We start from the raw sequence: 4,960 nt of genomic DNA, 5'->3' as shown, positions 1-4,960 counted from the left end.
ATCAGGGGTGAGTTCCTTCCCCTCGCTATTTTCCTCGCCCACACACATCGCCCGCGCTGTCACCGCCCCACCTGGCGCCAGCGCGCGCGCACCACACCAGTCGTCCCCGCGCTGAACCGCTCCGCTGTGCACTACTGCTTCTACGCCTGCCGTGCGGACACACTAGCGCGCCGCCCTGCGCGCTGCCATCGGCCCCGCCCTCTGCTATCGCCGCCTCGCTCGCAGTCGACGCCCTGCTCCCTCACCCCTTGACCCGCGCCTTGCCTCCGCCCCGTGTGCGGCCCCGGCCCGGCCGCCACCGCTGTGGCCATCTGGAGCTGCTCGCTCCCCGTGCCCCGCGCATCTCCCCTGGCCTTTGCTGCATGGCCGACCGCTTCCGTCCCGCCATTGCTGATCGCCAGCGCCGCCCTCCGCCGGGCGCGCCCGGCCCCGCCAGCTTCTGGCCATGGCCGCCGGCGCCCGCGCCCGAAACCAGCGCCCGCACGGCCTCGCCTCGCTACCAAGCCGAGCTGCGGCTTCGCCCGCTGCCCTTTTGCCAGCGCCCGTTAAGGCCTCTGGCCTATGACAACCAGGCCCCACGCCCTGGAAAACAAAAAAAGAAAAGAAAAGAATTAAAATATAAATTAAATAATTAGTGAACTAATTAGGCTTAATTAAAATAACCACCTAATTAGATTAATTAATCTGTTTAATTAAACTAATTGAACTTAGTTAACTAATGTGTCTATGACATGGGGACCCACCAGTCAGGTTGACCAGTCAACAGTCAAACTTTGATTGCTGACTGGGTTGCTGACTCAGCCCCCTGTCCCCACCAGTCAGCCCCATTGTACACCTCTGGGTACACTTATGTGTACCCATAGAATTTAACATTTAATTTTCGAATTAAAATAATTTAGAAATAAATTGAATCTTTGAAAATTAATATTAAATTATATGTAACTCGGATGGAAAAACTTTGTACATGAAAGTTGCTCAGAACGACGAGACGAATCCGAATACGCAACTTTCCCCCTCTGGTTCATCTGTCCGAAAACGCGAAACACCGGGGATACTTTCCCGGATGTTTCCCCCCTTCGCCGATATCACCTCCTACTGCGTTAGGTCACCTCTAGCACCGCGTATTGCCTTGTTACGCTTTGTGATGCTTTGATTGCTCTGTTATTTATTGTGTTCCCCCTCCGTTCTTTCCGGTAGACCCCGAGGCTGCCGGTGACCCCCAGTTCGACTACGGTATTGACGACCCCTCCTTGCCATAGCAACCAGGCAAGCCCCCCCCCCCCCCCTTGATCACCAGATATCGCCTATTCTTCTCTATACTGCTTGCATTAGAGTAGTGTAGCATGTTACTACTTTCCGTTAATCATATTCTGCTGCATAGCCTATCTTTGCCACTGCTATTGTTACCTTTACCTGCAATCCTAAATGCTTAGTATAGGATGCTAGTATTCCATCAGTGGCCCTACACTCTTGTCCATATGCCATGCTATACTACTGGGCCGTGATCACTTCGGGAGGTGATCACGGGCATATGCTATATACTTTATACTGTTACATTATTTATGATACTGTTCGGAGATGTGGGCTGAAGGGGCAGGTGGCTCCATCCCGGTAGAGGTGGGCCTGGGTTCCCGACGGCCCCCGACTGTTACTTTGTGGCGGAGCAACAGGGCAGGTTGAGACCACCTAGGAGAGAGGTGGGCCTGGCCCTGGTCGGCGTTCCCGGATACTTCAATTAACACGCTTAATAAGATCTTGGTATTTGGTCTGAGTCTGGCCACTGGCCTATACGCACTAACCAACTACACGGGAACAGTTATGGGCACTCGACGTCGTGGTATCAGCCGAAGCCTTCTTGACGTCAGCAACTGAGCGGCGCGCGTCGGATTGGACCGTAAGCCTGCTCTTGTATTAAGGGGGATAGTTCTGCTTCCAGCCGCCCACGCAACGTGCAGGTGTGCAATGGGCGATGGTCCCAGACCCCTGCGCACATAGGATTTAGGTCGGCGTGCTGACCTCTCTGTTGTGCTTAGGTGGGGCTGTGACGTGTTGATCTTCCGAGGCCGGGCATGACCCAGAAAGGTGTGTCCGGCCAAATGGGATCGAGCGTGTTGGGTAATGTGGTGCACCCCTCCAGGGAAGTTTATCTATTCGAATAGCCGTGATCCTCGGTAACAAGACGACCCGGAGTTGTACCTTGACCTTATGACAACTAGAACCGGATACTTAATAAAACACACCCTTCCAAGTGCCAGATATAACCCGGTGATCGCTCTCACACAGGGCGACGAGGGGAGGATCGCCGGGTAGGATTATGCTATGTGATGATACTTGTTGAACTTACCATCTATTCTCTTCTACTTGCTGCAAGATGGAGGCTACCAGAAGCGTAGTCTTCGACAGGACTAGCTATCCCCCTCTTATTCTGGCATTCTGCAGTTCAGTCCACTGATATTGCCCCTTTACACAGATACCCATGCATATGTAGTGTAGATCCTTGCTTGCGAGTACTTTGGATGAGTACTCACGGTTGCTTCTCTCCCTCTTTTCCCCCTTTCCATTCTACCTAGTTGTCGCAACCAGATGTTGGAGCCCAGGAGCCAGACGCCACTGTCGACGACGACTCCTACTACACCGGAGGTGCCTACTACTACGTGCAGGCCGCTGACGACGACCAGGAGTAGTTTAGGAGGATCCTAGGCAGGAGGCATGCGCCTCTTTCGATCTGTATCCTAGTTTGTGCTAGCCATCTTATGGCAACTTGTTTAAATTATGTCTGTACTCAGATATTGTTGCTTCCGCTGACTTTTCTATGATCGAGCACTTGTATTCGAGCCCTCGAGGCCCCTGGCTTGTATTATGATGCTTGTATGACTTATTTTATTTTTAGAGTTGTGTTGTGATATCTTCCCGTGAGTCCCTGATCTTGATCGTACACGTTTGCGTATATGATTAGTGTACGATTGAATCGGGGGCGTCACACCACGCGTGCATACGACGTGGAAGCGTGACGTGTCAGCCGACCGAGGACGGAGCTCAACTTTCCGGAGATCGAGACCTAGGCGGATGCGGAGTTCCCTGCGCCGAAGAATTCCTGGGTGGAGGAGAGGACGAAGAAGAAGAAGCTAGCGATTCATGTTGCTCCCGGCACGGCGATGGCGAGGTTTGCGGGAGCATCCGAAGTATCTCCAGGCCGAGCGCGAGTTCTTCTGGAAGCGCGAGGCCTTGCAAAAGAAGAAAGGAGTGAAGAAGGAGGACGAGGCCGGCCCTCGATCGTGATCCGCGTCGAGTCTGACTCGTCGGACTGGGGTGACTCGGAGGAGGACGACAAGGAGTGCGACGATTCCAGCAAGGATGAGTTCTGGGAACAGTTCAAGAGCGCGATGGATAGTTTTATGTTGGATGTAGTTGAATTAGTTGTTTGAACTAGTAGCAGTTGTTGGAGTAGTAGTAGTAGTTTGATGGATGTAGTAGTTTGAACTAGGCGTATGCTTAATTAGAACAATGTTTGCTTCAAATGAACTTGCTATGTTTGAAATTATGTAGTTGTTGAACTAGTTTTACATCTTCCTATACATCATCTGTTGGAGTAGGAGTTTTACATCACCAAATATTCATCATCTGTTGAAGTTGAGACTTTTTTGAGATGTAAAAAGCAGTTTTTGATGATGTAAATTATACAACACCTACTTTTACATCTCCAAATATATATCTTCTATTGGATATGCTCTAAGTAGAATATGGTTTACAACTATACTATATCAGGATGGTAAGTCAAAAGTCGTGTGTGTTGGCTTGAACGACCAGTGAACGGGTTTGGCTAGCGACCATAACCCTAGCCGCCACCAAGAGAGCCAACTTTCCGGCGCCGTTTTCCGGCGGCGCTCCTCCGCCGGCGACCTATTGGTCGTCGGTCGTGAGGGGGGTCGCCGGATCCCGCGCGTGCAGATCGTTTTTTCTTTAGGGTTAGAGCCCTCATAGCTTAGGTTTTACGATCGCCCGACGTCTTGGCTTCGGCGGCGACGATGGCGATGCTGAATAAAGAAGCTCCAGATTCTTCTCCGGCGAGGCGATCATCTCTATGGTCGGTGATGGATTTGGGAACCAGTCTGTTCAAGCGGGGATATCGTGGCGATGACGGCATCCTTGTGGTGGACTTGTGTCCTCGGGCTCCGCCGTTGCGACCGCGTCTGCTCCAGCGTCGGCGCAGAGCTTGGGAGGTAGTTCAGGAGCGGATGCAGATTGTGGTCTGCATCGAGGCTAGAAGACGGAACGTGTGCTGGAATTGTGGTTAATGGATGGCAGGTATGGTTTCCTACTTCGGCGTCTTAGTCGTGGTGGGGTGTCAGATCTGGAGTTCGATGACGTGTCTCGGGTGTTGCCCCGGTCTGATTTGTTCAACGACAATGGCTTCATCTTTGGTGAGCCACCTTGGAGGTCCGCAAAGGTGCATATCAGCGATGGAGCTGCGTCGAGCTCGGGTGAGGAGGTGATCCGTCATTTTTTTTTCTTTGATGGCTGTTGTGGTGGTACCGGAGGCAGGTGACGGACGTTGGTGTCAAGCTTAGCGATGTTCTGCTATCTTTTCAGTTTTGTCATGTCGGTCTTTACGTGACTTGTAATTTGATCTTTATGATATGAATGAGACACGTATTACCATAACTATACTATATCAGGTATTTTATTGTCCATATTAGCTATTACTTTCTCCGTTCGGGTTTATTGAGCCCCTCGTATTTTGGTTTACAACTATCATTTACCACATCAAATATCTCATAGTTCATTTTAGCTATTACTTTCTCCTTCCGGATTTATTGGGCGCCTTGTATTTTAGGTTAAATTTGGCCATAAATTCAATATTAAATATAAACTACATGTCACAAAAAGTATACCGTTGAAAACCTCTTTCGTACCCTAAAAAAACATTCTTCCTATCAAGTTTTATTACTTCTAGACTCAA

The sequence above is a fragment of the Triticum aestivum genome, chromosome 7D, assembly GCF_018294505.1.
Source record: "Triticum aestivum cultivar Chinese Spring chromosome 7D, IWGSC CS RefSeq v2.1, whole genome shotgun sequence".
Lineage (NCBI taxonomy): Eukaryota > Viridiplantae > Streptophyta > Magnoliopsida > Poales > Poaceae > Triticum > Triticum aestivum.
Note: the sequence above shows the minus strand (reverse complement) of the source record.